Source organism: Nyctibius grandis, chromosome 1 (assembly GCF_013368605.1).
Source record: "Nyctibius grandis isolate bNycGra1 chromosome 1, bNycGra1.pri, whole genome shotgun sequence".
Lineage (NCBI taxonomy): Eukaryota > Metazoa > Chordata > Aves > Nyctibiiformes > Nyctibiidae > Nyctibius > Nyctibius grandis.
Genome location: NC_090658.1, coordinates 23,064,277 through 23,079,069, shown reverse-complemented (window position 1 = coordinate 23,079,069; position 14,793 = coordinate 23,064,277). Strand labels below are relative to the sequence as shown.

General features: G+C 45.1%; 1 protein-coding gene across 5 annotated transcripts in view; it reads right to left on the bottom strand.

Annotated features, from left to right (window-relative positions):
• ESRRG (estrogen related receptor gamma) overlaps positions 1-5,843 on the bottom strand; it is a 389,904-nt gene extending 384,061 nt beyond the window's left edge. For all 5 annotated transcript variants that reach the window (XM_068400512.1, XM_068400562.1, XM_068400553.1 and 2 more), the window contains exon 1: positions 5,716-5,843. The gene's annotated coding sequence lies outside the window, so the exon portion shown is untranslated. The remainder of the gene's footprint in view (positions 1-5,715) is intronic.
• Positions 5,844-14,793: the final 8,950 nt, after the last annotated feature.

Genomic DNA, 14,793 nt, shown 5'->3' with positions numbered 1-14,793 from the left:
CTGAGTGGCTACCCTCTCCTCACTGAAATTCCTCCATAAAAGTTGCTTCTCCCTTTTCATCCATTAGGACTTTAAACCAAAACTGATACAATCATCAAAAAATTTGTATGCCTAAACTAGGTGGTGGTCTCATCAGCAGCTCTGCACTACCTGATCGTTCAGGATTCTCATTCTTGTTGTATTTACTATGCCCACATTTTGTGCTATGTGTACAATTAAAATTGCTCTCTAAAGTATCCAGCATACTTTGAAACCAATATAGGTGAGAATATAGATGTAAATATGACCGTGGAGGCATCACGATAAATTTGACATTTGGAATAATTCATTCAAGGTGTCTAGATCCAATTTAAATTCTTCCCCAATTTTAACCGAGGCTTCACAACCAGATGAACTTAAACCAAGGTGTACGACTTCATGCTACGCTGGTAATCCACGCTAACTAGGAAATAAATTTTCAGTGATTAAGTTGAATTGTTCGTACAAAATGCCAGCTTCAGCTTTTTACCCATACAAAATAGCTTGGAAAATACATACTGCATGTGTTTATTATAGCTACAGTTGCTATGAACATCTATAACTCTCCAATAATTTCTTTGATTTATGTTCAAAAACATACAGGGCATGAAATGATGCCTGCAACCTTACATTTCCCTCAAGAACATTGTGAGGAGAAGATATATTCCAAAATATCATGTTAGATTCCTTGTTATGTCTCCTTTTTAAAATAAATGTATGATAATCAATTACACATGCTTCAAAGCAACTGCCACTAGATTCCCCAACAGAAAAGCTGTTTGAGAAAAGTTTCATTTTCTTTCCCCTAATGGTTGAGTTATAATAAGAGATCTTGCTCAGATATTAAAGGAAAAAAATTGCATTATAAAGGATAGGCCCTGCTTAACTTGTATATGCATGTGCAGTTTTGTGCTTGCCTAGGCTTGACTTAGAACAAGGTTTTCAGGGAAGTAACATCTCCACTGATCAACATGCTAACAAAAGCGTGTGTGTGAAGACCTTGCACCTAATCTCGTCATATATGCTTGTAGTAATCCAACTGATGTCAAGAGAACGACACAGATGATAAGTTAATGTATCAGGCTCAACTTTCCTTTCAACCTCAATATGCAAAACATTCATTTAAGAAGTCCACCCAGCTGTAGCTTCCACAGGAAACACAAACCTGCAGATGTTTATAGGAATATCAATTAAGCTGAATGGGAGCTCTGCCATTAACGCTGGTGCACGTAAGATTGGACTTTGCAGATCTGCCTGCACTCCACGCAGAGGCTGAAGTGAGTGTTTTCTCCAGCGTACTGAAGCCAATGGGTTATATGGCATTAACAGGTGAGCATAATACAGATGATACCTCCACAACCTCATGGCTCTGGCACAGGGACAAGGGTAGCATCCCCGGGCAGCACCCTTGCCCATGGTGGGGAGACCAGAGCAGCCGGGAACATGTGCAGCACATGGCACCCGGCATAGAAAAGGTCGTGATCTTTTAGCTCCTCTGTACCAGGTAGTTTGTGCTGCCTTCACCCCAAACAGGGAACTCCTGCTCCCCACCTCCTGGGCTTTTAATGCCTGGGGTTACACCACAAACTAGACAGCTGGCAAACAATATAGAGAACTGGACTGGATGAGACGAGCCCCTCTAAGGAGGACTGACACCTACTGGCACTGAGTTTCAAGCAAATATGGAGTAAGCTGGATCTGAGACTTGTTTCAAATAAAACATAGTCCTGTTCATCCCTGCAAGTGTGCAAAATTTGTGTGCCAAATCTGGAAACAGAAACAAATACACTCATTCCATCCATTTTTTTTTCCTGTCTTCATTTGAACCAAACCCTCAAAGAATGAAAATTCACAGGAGGGAAAATATTGGCTTGCACCCTCTTTGGACTGCAGCGCTCTTTTATCCATTACTAACGAAGCCTTGGAGGAGGACGGGAGATTACTGAACATGCGTGCCTATTGCCCATGCAGCCCCAGCTAGATAGCATCAACAGTTGTTCTCCTATTTTCTCAGTGGGAAATAAGCAGGTACTAGCTGTACAGGAATAATCAGGAGGAATCTAGGTCAAAATCAAAGCAAGACTGCTCTGTCCATCTGAGGAAACTCACATGCAAACACAATACCCATGTAAAAACAAAGAACTTATTTGTAATTGTTATCTCTCTTAAGATTGCTAAACAAGCGTGCAAATGCTGGCCTACCTTGAGTAAAAGACGCTATTCCTTTCCTGTTACTTTTGAAAAGGCATTCAAAAATCAATATAAACTTGCGATATTAGAAAATTTTATAATCGTTATTTCAAAAAGGCAGACTTGAAAGGGTCTCTTGTTCATGGGTAAATCTCCCGTTAGTTTTTCTAGTACCGGTGGTTCAATCGAAAGATTCCCCAACTGCCCCCTGGAGAAAAGGGAAGATCTGCATTTAAATGGAGATACAGTATTTCCAAACGCAGGGTACCTGCAAGGCAGATACTGTCAAGGTTTCTTAGTGAGTGGATCTCAAATTGTATTAGGTACATTTCAGTGCCGTAACTATCCCCATTTCGTAGGACTGGGGCTATTTCTGTATGATTTTTCCGGGTGCATGCTTTATAATATTTGTCCTGATAAGTCAAAATTAAACCCCCCTCCGCAACAAAGCCCTCACATACCAACAACAAGGAATTACAACCTTATGTACAATTTTCTGATATGCACGACGAGGACTATATTAGATAGCTTGACTAGAAATCTTAAATAATTGAAAACTCTGATGACTTAATAGAGTAGTAAGCTTGGTTTACAATGCAGCCAATTTAGACCCATAAAAACACCGCGTAAAATTTTTATCTTGTGGTTGACCATTACATATCCTATTTATTATTACAAAGTATTTCAGCAGCATTTTTCTTCATCAATGTGGCTACTGGCATTTAGCACCCACTCGCTAAATGCACGTGATTTTCCTGGAACAGCTTTAGGAAAAGAAAACAAAAAACTAGCAGATCACAACAAAACTGTTCCTTGTTACAAGCACCTTTTCACGTTCTGACTTGAACTGACTTCACGTGCTGCAAAATACGTTCAAAACTGCCGAGACTTAAATATAATAAATCAAAGCCATATACGTGAAGTTAAAAAGACTGGTGTAACCACTGATCCTGACACATCAGAGAAGCAAAAAAAAAAATCAAACCTCATGAATACTGTGTTGCTAATGTACATGAGTTCAAAGAGCAGTGTTCCTCTTAGGAAAACATCTTAATTTTCATATCAGAAAATCATCCTAACCTTCCAGAAAAGTTTTTGCGAGTATGCACGGAAGGCAGAGAGAAGGTTTAGAGTGCAAAAGACGCTCGTGATGGGTTTCAGACACGCAGGCATTAGTCCAGGCAGCCTCTTGCTGAAATTCAGGTTGCAATGGAAATGTCCCTGTAAACAAGGTTACTGTGAACAGCCCAAGATACCCTTCTCAGCAACACCTTCACCAGGAGCCCTTCAGCTGTCTACTTAGTTTGTTATACCTTATCTCGCAGCCCTGACATCCTAATGCTGATTCAAATTCAGGATTCAAAATGAAAGATGAAATATCTCTAAGATCACTTAATATTGAAATACCGTTGCAGTAATAAGTGGTGCCAGGCTGGAGATAGGGATATAGTACTCTAGCAGTAACCTTTTAATTTCTGACAAAATACTGTGGAATAACTGTGATACTGCACACACAGTTAATGCAATCCATTTGTTTTCCTTATTTTGATAATGAGCACACTGAATGTCATGTTTACCTTCTCCTGCCCCCGGCACATTTTAAACTGTAAAGTCCTCTAAAAGGAGACCTGCCAGATTCCTGTACAAACATGAAACCCCTCACACCACAGACACTCCCCCCCCTCCAACATGCAGAACCATGGCTACCTTGATGCTTTCAAGACAAGGAAGACCATAACCACGAGTCGCTTCGTCATTCTAAGTCTTTGGCTATTTTCAGTGGAAATGCGACGCGCACACCATGTATAATCTAATGTAGGTTATATTGTAAACTACTCCCATTCTGAAAGTGACGGTAGGTATGCTACACCAGAACGTTTTGTCCTCTGAAATTAAACAGGGAAGTAACACCAACATGTATCAGGCAAGTTTTATACTTTGTATTTGAGACAGACTGGCCAATAAATGCTTAAAACTTTGGAGTTTTATACAAAGGGTATTCAGATTTCCCTCCTGGCCACAGATGATGATAGGTTGAAGGGGGGTGGGGGGGGGGCATCTGTTTTTCTGTTGGATTATGTTTGCTGTTAGAGTTTCCTTATGGTATGAAAAGACAGGATTGGGGGGAAGGTATGGGGGGGAATTACAGGAGAGAAACCCACGCTGCTCAGTGCCTGCCTTCCCACACTACCATTCACCTTCATTTTCCTCTCCTTTATATTCTACTCATTTTTACTTGCCTCCCCCATTATTTAGTCATCTCCTAAATGCAGTCCTCTCTTCTTCTGTATCACGAGAAACATATTAACTAGACCAAGTACTCTGAGCGCAACCCCTGCAGCACTTCAAAATATACCTCAAGACCCCTCGCTCCTTCATAGCGTTAATGCTTAGGGGGAAATAAAAAAAAAAGACAAAAAGAAAAAAAAAAAAGGAAAAGAAAATTTCCTCGCTGCCGGGTCACATTCAGACTCCCACATGCAACCACTTCTCTAACCGCCCCCCCGCCCCCCCCACGGCCGGAGCTGGGAGGGTGAAGCACCAGGACGGGCAAAGCAGTGCGTTGACTTCCCACACTTTCCTTCCCCCCTCCCGATTTTGGGTGCCAGCGGCCCCGCTGCCTTTGTGTGTGCGTGTCCCTGCGCGGCCGCGGGTCCCGACAGGAGGGCACAAGGACAGCACAGCGCGTGCCGCCCGGCACGGCCCCGCCGCCGCTCCAGCCCGCCGGGCACAGCGATAACGGACCGCCCGGCGGCAGCGATGCCCCCCGGCCGGCGTGCGGGGCTCCCGCCGGGCCTGCTCGCCTCCCGCCAACCGCTCGCAGAAGTGTTTCAGGAATGAGAGGGCGGCGGGGGAGGGACGGGGACGAGGACGGGTCCCCCCACGCCGGCCTCGCCCCGCCGGGGCGGGCGGGCCCCGCCGCTGCCCGGGCCGCGCCGCAGCCGGGACACTTCGGGGCTCCTGCACGGGCACCCCGGGGGAGGCAGGGCGACACGAGCAGCCGCCGCCACAGTCACAGGCGCCCAGGCACCGGCTTTGAGAGTCCGGTCCCCCTTCCCCGCTCGTTACCGCCAGAGCCACCCCGGGACCCCGGCCCCAAACTCTTGCTGCCTAAAGCCTCGTCACTTCCCCGGCACTCCTGACCCTGGGCAAGGCGGGGGGAGGACAAAACCTGCTCGGGTAGGATCTGTCACCCAAAAAAAAAAAAAAAAAAAATCATTCTCCCCCCCCCCCCCCAGCCCCCACCCCGGGCCAATAATTTAAAATAAATTGTCCGAGAGACAAGAACCACTAAACCCCGGGCGGCCGGTGCTGTTGTGCGGCTTTTTACGAAGCTGATTTTTTGGGGGGAATGACTCTGAGCAAGTGTAATTGGCAAGGTCTGAAGGTGGAATGGGGCGGGGGGGGGAGCGCTTCTGGCAGCGGCTCGTCTCCAAGCAAAAACATGCCCCCGATGCAATGTCAGCTCGCAGAGGTGCGGGATGGGGAGGGGGGGGCTTGCTTTACCTGGTCAGCTCAGAACCGCAGGCAGGTTAATCAGGTGAGTCGTCGGGGATTTTAAAGAAGCCGAAGCCGGTTTCTTTGCTAGGAAAGTCTACAACACCATGCAGGGACATTGCAAAATCTTTACACACGCCTCCTTTAACTGGGCTCCCGCGACCTCCGCCGGCGAGGGGGGAGCCGCCGGCGGGCGGCAGGCCCTGCGGCGCGGCGGCGGTGGGGCGGGGGGCGCGGGTGGCGGCGGTGGCTGCGAGAGCGGCTCGGCGGGCGGGCGGCGGCGGCGGGCGGGCGGCGGCGGCCCCGGGCCCCGCGGTCTCGGCCCCGGCGGCGTCCCCGGGCCTCCCTGCCGCCTTGGTAGCGCCGGTCCGCACTCGGCCTGACCCGGGACGTCACGCCGCCTGTCTGTTTTCTCAATGATAACTTGGCAGGAGAAGGGGGAAGCGGCCGGGTTTTTCCTGGGCTCGTTACCGGGTATGTGCACCTTTCTTTTGCATGCGGGTTTTTTTTTTATGTTTTTTTTTTTTTAAGCGAAATAATAAAGAGCCGGGACAGGAAATCCGGGGCGCGGCGGGGGCTGCCGCCCCGCGATGGTGGCGGCCGCTCGCCGGCGGGCGCGGGGGAGCGGTGGCGGCGCGGCCGGGGGGGAGCAGGCATGCGTTCATCTTTTTGTCTTTCATTTTACCTTCAGGGTGACATTCAGTGCCAGGCGAGCCTCGCCGGTCACCGCCAAGTCCCACCTGGAAAAAAACAAACAAACAAAAACAAAAAAACCCAAAACCTACCGAAAAGGGGGGAGGCGGGGAGGGGGTGCCGCCCCCCGGCAGCCCGGATGCGGGCGGCCGAGTCCTCCGGCGGCGGACGGGACACCTCGCCCAGGGACGCGGGGACACACGGGCACGCACACGCCGGCAGCCGCCAGCAGGCCATTTGCCGAGCCACCGCGGGCCGGCGGCGGGGGCGGGGAGGGGGTGACACACTACAAAAAATAAAGATTCAAATTTTTAAAAAAAATATATTAAAAAAAAGCAAAGCGCCCGCAATGCAAGAGGAAGGTGGGTGAGGAGTGAGGCTGCTGGCGGTGCGGCCGCCGCACCGCTGCTGCCGTGCAGGCCCGGCGCCGCGCCACCCCCCCCAGATCTCCTCCAAGCCCGTGCAGGGGAAGGCTGGGGTGGCGGGGGGAGCCCCCCGACGCACAGACTCTACGGCGCTGGGTTGAATTCGGGGTGCAGCCGTGCTGCCCGCGGGGTGCGCAGCGCGGAGGAGGCGCGGCGGCGGTTGGGCGATGGGCTGACACAATGGCGTCGCCGCTGCGGAGGGCAGGAGGCTGGCGCAAACCCCGGCAGGGTTTAATCACGGGGGTTTAAACCCTCTCTCCCTACCTCTGCTGCTAGGCCTGCGGAGCAGCCATGTCTGAAAGCAGGAGGTTTTACGTTAAAACAGAGAGCGAGCTTAGGCCTGCAGTCACCGCCGGAGTCAGCGTGACCGCCGTGCACCCTCCGAGTGCTGCTCCGTGAGCAGTGGAAGGGGCTGGCAAGCCACCTGCATTTTCTGTCCTTGATTTTGGTACTTTTAAAAGACAAATCCTGTAAGTCTACATGAACGGTCCCGCTTAACTCACGGGACCTCTTACGTGTTGGATTTAACTCACATGCTAAAGTATTTACAGAGCTAGGCCTCGCTCAGAAAGAAACTGTCCGCGGTAGCTCAGATTTAAGCGCCTCTTTAGCTAAAGATCAGTTGTTACAGACACACTGTGAATATCCCAAACTGCCGATACACCACACCACCTGCACGGTGACCACAGAGCATCCCAGCAGTGCCCACAGTCAAGTTTACCTCTTCCATGCTGCCTTTCGCACCACCTATTTTAATAACAAGTTACATTGCCGATACACATGTAACTAGTGCGGTGGAATTTGTGAAGGGACACATGTAGCAGGGCTGAAACTAAATTCTTTTTTGCAGCTGCCTCTGTTCTGCCTTAATATTAGCATTATCACTTTCATTTTTCTCCTTTAAAAACAGTAAAAGAGAAAATTGCCTTTGCTTAATATTGTTACTAACCAGGTTTTGCTATTCCAGTTTTTACGAGGAGATAAAGTCAGGGGGAAATTACTGTATACCTTTTCTGTTGCTGGACTCTGTGCTCTCGAACAACACGTTATCTTAAATGGTGAGATTGTCTGTTGCAACTGGAAGAAGAGTTGGGGAAAAAAGAAACCCTTCTCGGAATATAGTACAGTCCAAGCATCATTTTAAGGAGCCTGAAATTGAAAGCTTTTTTTTTTTTTTTTTTTTTTTAACCCAAGCTACTCAAGATGCTTTCTGGCTTGGCTAGAAGGACAAGTTTGTTTCATGTTTTTATTTTGGAATCGTTTTGAACTGCATTTAGACTAAATTCTAACCTGTCTTAAGTATACTGTCTCAACAAAGTACATTACTGATATATTTTTTTTTGGTAGACTTGAAAAGCACTGTGTACAGCTTGATCGTTGTCTATATTTCACCATTCATTTTTAAGTGAGGCTCTTCTGATTGATGTGGGGAATTTGTCTGGAAGAATAAAGGGTATGGCATAGCTACCCAAGATGCTACTTGCAATTATTCCATGCCTCAGCTGACAGGGAGATTTTTAGTTGAGATTGTTACACTTTTAAAAGTGAGTTAGTTAATCAAATTGCTATTTTTGGAATGCACTTAAAGGAGCATTAAAATGCATTAATTTCATTAAAATAAATGAGCAGATAGGCAACAAAACAAGTATTAGTCAAATAAGCAAGATCTCACCTATGGAGCCAAATTCAGCCCTAGTGAAATCAACTGAGTTGTGCTTGTCTCCAGCATATTTAATTTGGCCTCCGCAGTCACACAGCTGACACTTTATTTGGTTGTCAAAGGTGTGTATATTAAAAATGTGTGAGCCATGCTTCTTCTACGATGTGATTAACCTCTGAAGTTAAATTCACCTGTTTTCCATTTAGCTCAGCTGCGCAGCCCTATCGCATATGCAATTTTTGGTGTGCGTACACACCAGAGATGCAGAGAGGCATTCCCAACCCCGGTATTAGTCTAAGGGACGTGAGTTGTATCTGAAGTGAGGGTGTGATGAGGTGGATTTCAGCAGAGGCTGTTCACAACCAACTGCATATGTGCTCCAGTTAATAGGCTGTAGTGAAGCCTCTGCTACCATCTTTCATTACTGCTGTTACTCACGCCAGTGAGAGTAAAGGAAAGGTTGGTATGTCTATAATCACATGTTCATTTGCTATGTAGATATATCCTAAGAGCCTCTCAGCCCAGGAAAATTATGCTGGAATAAGGTTGGATGTGAATGTAAAGCAGAACTGTGCTCAGATAGCTTATTCATTCTGGAACGACCGAGTTGTTTCCTGGTTTCACTTAATCCACTTTCAAAGGGGATTAAGTTAATTCAAGAAAGTGAATTCTTACGCTGGCATAAGATTTGTCTACACATGGTTTTAGTTGAGAGTAATTACTGCAGTGTACCTAATAAGTGTTTTGGAGTAATGTTGTGAGTAGACAAGTCCAAAGTCCCACAAGTGAAAAAACCCCAGAATTTAGTGTTTCTGTATAACATGAGGTTAATTTAGCCCAATGTTTGACCTACTTCTTTCCTCATGAAGCATATTTAATTCATTACAGGTTTTTCTTTCTCAACAAAAACCCCACAACAGCTATGTTTATGATCAATTTCAGGATAGCAGTGCCAGGTGCACTCTACTAAAAATAAACAATTTAACCAGTATATACTCTTGAGTACATCTCAACTGCCTTAAAGTGGACAATAGGTTCTTTGCTGGAGAACATATCAGCTTCTCAATCGTAAATATTTTGAGCAGGTTGTTAAAAGGAAAACAAAAACCAAAGCTCTGCTCTGTCCTCTTAAACACCTACAATCCATCTGTACTTTGCATACCATTCAAAGCAATAGCACCCATTCTAATTCAACAATATTAGTTCCTGAACAAGGAACTTCTCAGACTTGCACGGAAGGATGTGCAGAACAACAGGGCCTTCAGAAGGCACCTTAAGAACAGAGAGCTAATTTATAGTTTGCATACAGAGATCTGAATCAGGAAGAACCTACCTGAGACTCGGGCAGCTGCTCTGCTCTGAATCAGGTGTATTGTATCACTACTGGCGTACAGGAAAGTTACCATAATGGTAATGAGAACATACAAATTTTTTTGAGACTTTGAGCTGAGCAGAAAGTTTGTCAAATGTCATTTTGTCTCATTCTGTACCACAGACCTCTCTGGGAAGAGAGGTGACTCTTTGACATGAATTAGGTAGGACTCCTAAACTTTAAACTCAAGGTTGATTGTGGTAGATTTTTAGGGAAAAAAAAAAAAAAAAAGAAAAAAATAGATGAGAAAGAAATGATGTAAGCTCAGCTAGTAAAACAGCCAATTTTTTGAAAGAAACATACATATAAAAGCTAGATGGTACAAATTGCTGACCCTTTGAACATTGACATGGGAAAAGCCAATAAAAGCTATGAAGATTAAAAAACCCAACTCCTACTTTATGTGAAAGGCTGTAATATGGGAAGGCCGAGGGTACCCAGGGATCTTACCTTGCGCAGATAAAGTAGCCCTGCTACTCCATGTAACAGGCCACACATGATGCCACACATAAGATTCTCGTTCCTAAGCTCCATTTGTGATAATGAGCATGGCTTTGCTCTTCTGTGCTGGTCTTGGTTGCAGATATAGGGAATGGGTTTCATGTACGCCTCCCTCACACTGAACCTTCTTATTTAAGTAAGAAGCTTTCTCGTAAGGAAATAAGCATTGACTAAAGAAGGTAAAACACGGATAAACATAAAACAAGAAATCAAGATCTTGAATTCTGTCACGCTGGGTGACTTTGACCATGGGTCTACTCTTGATATTAAGGGTCAAACTAGACTAAGATTGAAGGCAATGAGAATTTTGGACTGTATAGGAGCATGCCTGATCTGAAATCTCACTTGTATTAACAGTTGGATTTGGTTATTTTACACTCTGCTTCCACCGAGAGGTCTGTAAGCGTTGGAGCCACCAGCAGTGGTAGGGTATACCGGCTCTCCCCCACTCCTGTCATTAGAGGGGAATCGCTCATCCAGTGAGGAAGGTGTCTTTAAATCTCTGAGACGATAGCACAACACGTGCAAGAGAAACCTCAGTGCACAGCCAATGCAATGAAATGAAGGATCCTCTATGGGAGTTGGTTAGTGGCGCCAATGTCATAACAACCACCGTTGGTTTTGTTTTTTGTTCTAACAATGTGAATTATGCATTAAACATTAATACAAGCGAGTGTACTTCTCTTTTGATCTTCAAGCGTAATCATTTCTAATGAGAGTTTATACATGAGCATTGAAACAAATCCCTGAGTCATGTGAATTTACATTGGTTTTACTCTGTGGGAAAGATATCCCACATGGGTTACTCATGGCTGTAAAACATACTTTTAAATCAGAAGAAAAAAAAAATGAGCTTGCATTTGGCTGTTGGAACATAAATATCTGCATAGACATTTGGCTTGTACGCTAGTGGTAATGCAACATTAAAAAGTTAATTTATCAGAGATCAGGGTTCAGGGTGGAGCCCTCATCGAATACGAGATCCAAGTCTGCCCAGAATAAGCAAGCTCACCTCAGCTTCTGCAGTCTGGCTGCTAACAAGAATTAAGCCTACTGTCAGAGGAATTTGAACTAACTCTGTGAAGTAGTAAAGGGATCAGAATTTGGCTTGCTTGATAGAGACCAAAGTTGCCAAAACTGCCGTCAGCAAGTAATAATACTGCATATACGTAGCAGACAAATTGTACAGTGCTAAGTGGCACCTTGCCTGACACCCTTGACAGCCAGCTGCGGTGCGAGGCTGACCCAGTCCGGACCAACTCTAGAACCTGCTTGGCCATATCTGATATCTGCTCCTCTCATTTTAACATCAGTCACAAACATTGTGTTCCATGAAAATATAAACACTGTGGATTGTGTAACTGCCAAGACAAGTTATTTAAAATACAAACAGAGTTTAAGTCCTTTCCCCTTTCACATGCTACACAAATATTAAAACAACCAGCGATTAACAGTCTGCATTTAAGCAACCATACTGTATGTGCAAAGTACATGCGACATACTGGGGAAAGTACCCGTACAAAACAGCGTGTGATGGGCCTGATGCCTTGGTATACAGGTGCTGACTACAAGATTTCCAAGATGCCTCTTGCCTCTCCAAAACAGATCTCAAAGCCAAAGGTTGCAGAAGAGGAATGGCTGCTAAGAAGGTATTATGTTTAATGGCAGATAAGCTCTACCTATGATTCAGGTCGTATCTCAGGAATTCTCAAAAGCCCATTAATGTATTTTATTCTTAATGTATAAGTGCTAAAGGAGTCCTGGAAGCCAGAGATCCAGAATTACCCCACGTAATTCAATGTTCTTACAGGAGACTACAGTCATGCTCCCCGCTACTTCTTTTCTCTGGCCTGAATAACGTTAAACACTGATGGTAGAGCTTCAAAAGGAAAAGCGGAAGAAGCCTACACATAGACTAGTTTATAGACTGGAAGAAGAGGAAACATGAAACCCTTCATCCCTGAACTTGAATAACTAACTGCTGTGTTTTATATAAAGACAGAGGAACTGATACTATTGCAGTTGAGAAGAAAGCACCTGTGACACCCTGTTATGGAAACCCAACACTCTTTGTATGAATTAAGTCTTCCCTGAAGTTGCAGAACTTCACATGGCATGTTAAGGCAAAAGATAAATAGGTCAATATTGGATCTTAAACCATTTCGGACTGAAGGACTTCAACTACCTCAACTCCATCTAGACACTGCTTGAAGCACATTGACTGTATCCAGCTTTAAAAGTTCAGTGTGTCTTCTGACTTTTCAAAATGCATAAGTACATCCCCAGGCACACACAAAGAGCTGTACTTGCAAAGATGTGATAGATATAGGGAGAAAATGGTGTATGGAAGCTTGTAGGAAGGCTTTTCTTAGCATCAGGGTGACAAAGCCTGCTGGACCACGGGTTCCCGGGCTGCATCCACAGCCCTGGAATGCTGGCTGGAAACACTCCCCTGTAATTTAGCTCATTTGATGTGTATTAAAAATGCTCATTTCTAGAGCCCTATGTGAAGTGTGCTGATGCTGAACCCATCCTTCCTCTTATACCTGCAGGCCTCTAGCAGGTGGCCAAGAGGCTGGTGGGAAGGAGAAGACCCCAGTTTTAATCCAGTTGTTCATGATGGAAAATGACGAGAAAAGTGAAAAGATCTTATTCCACAGACCAACACATTTCCTTATATTTAACTGCTTAACCCCAGTCAGAACCCTGAATTCCATTACTATATATGAATGTCATGGTATGGTGAAGCCTTATTCAGTAATTAGCTGGTCAGAGCCACAAAGTAGAAACCAGATACACAGACAGTGAAAGCTGATGTAGCTCTCATGAAACCAGAAGAGTCATACCAGTTTATACAAGCTGGCAATCCGATCTTCAATTTCTAATTAAAAAAAATGAGAAATTGCATTTTTTCCATGATATTTTGGTCATATTATACAGCAATAGCAATAAAATAAAAAGTTAGTTACGTAGCCAAGACAGAAGCAGAACCAATGCAAAATCTGAAATCCTACAATCATGTTATTACATATTTCAGCATTGGAGCCATGTGGATTACTGCTTAACTTTAGAGCAGCGAGGTAAGCTCATTTTCTTGCCTCTCTCTTCAGTCACCATTAAGGCTGCAACCTTCCCATCCTCCTCATGAGCTAATCTCCCGGTACCCCATCCCAGGGAGAGGGGGGGGAAGTTATACAATGGGTGTTTTCCATGGGTGGATGTCTAAATGTGAAGGGAAACAATTTAATTTTAATAACAATTTTGAGACTCTCAAAGTTAATTTCTGAGCAGCACAGAAATTAGTGGGGCTTGCTCCTTCCAGGAGCTGCGTGCTCTCCTTTCCTGATGATGTTAGCAGGGTTACAGGTGCTCAATTTTTTGCAGAAACAAGTCCCAAAAATAACAGGTCCTTCTCTCGTGCCACAAAAGGCAGGGTGAGAGACCTGCTGCTGTCGGGCCCAACTGCAGTGTCAATGAAGAGCAATTTCTACAAAAATTATGGTAACTGCTCCAGGTTTACGCTACAAGAGACGTGTTCTCATTAGGTACTTATAGCGTAGTAGCATTGTTCAGAGTAAGAAGGTAATTTTGTCAGGTGCTGTACAAAGCATTTCATCAGATAAAGTTCCTGCGTCCCAAAGCTCTATGAAAAAGATTGCGGAGGGAGTGTGGCAAACAACGGGATATCCTGGGAAGAAAGTACACCAGTAATTGCAGCAAAGGCAGCCAGCAAGGAGGCTTTTCCTGCATGCAGGGCAATGATAACTTTGCCAAGGAGGCAAGTTGTTTATTTCCTTTTTAGTGATGAGATTTCCATCACATTACTGAATCACCGTTCGTTTATAGATTACAAACATTAAGTTTATAAAGCTTTAGAAACCTTGTCATGTCTAAGACAATATGTCCTGGTTTATCTAAATCTCTATGAAAATATGTAACCTAATAGGCTTTGGGGTTTGTTTTGTTGGGTTGGTTTTTAATAAGTTTAGTAAAGGAGGGGTAATTTTTGGTCTTGTTTTTATCTTAGAAGATTCAGGAAAGAATATAAAGGATAGTCCCCAAAGCTGTATACATCTACTTGTAGATAACGAAATAGGAAATAAAAGATGCTTCAAAAGAGTGCCAGTCATTTAATGTGCTCTGTAGTTAGATGGCAGAGTTTCAACCATTCTCACCAAAATGAGGAGACCCACTGCAGAGTACTGTCTTTCCAATTTGGGGCTTGACAATCATAGCCCCGAATAGGTCATGAAAGGGATCAGCCTTCCCCATGTTACCCCTCTGCTCAGATGGCAGCTCCAACCAAAAACAGACAAGAAAAGAGGACAGACGTAGCCACTTGGCATTGCCTTCTTGCACAGAAAGAACCAGGCAGGGGAGGAGGAAGCTGGTGTTCAGCCAGGTGTGGCAGGACTCGCCAGCCAGGCTGCCGAGCT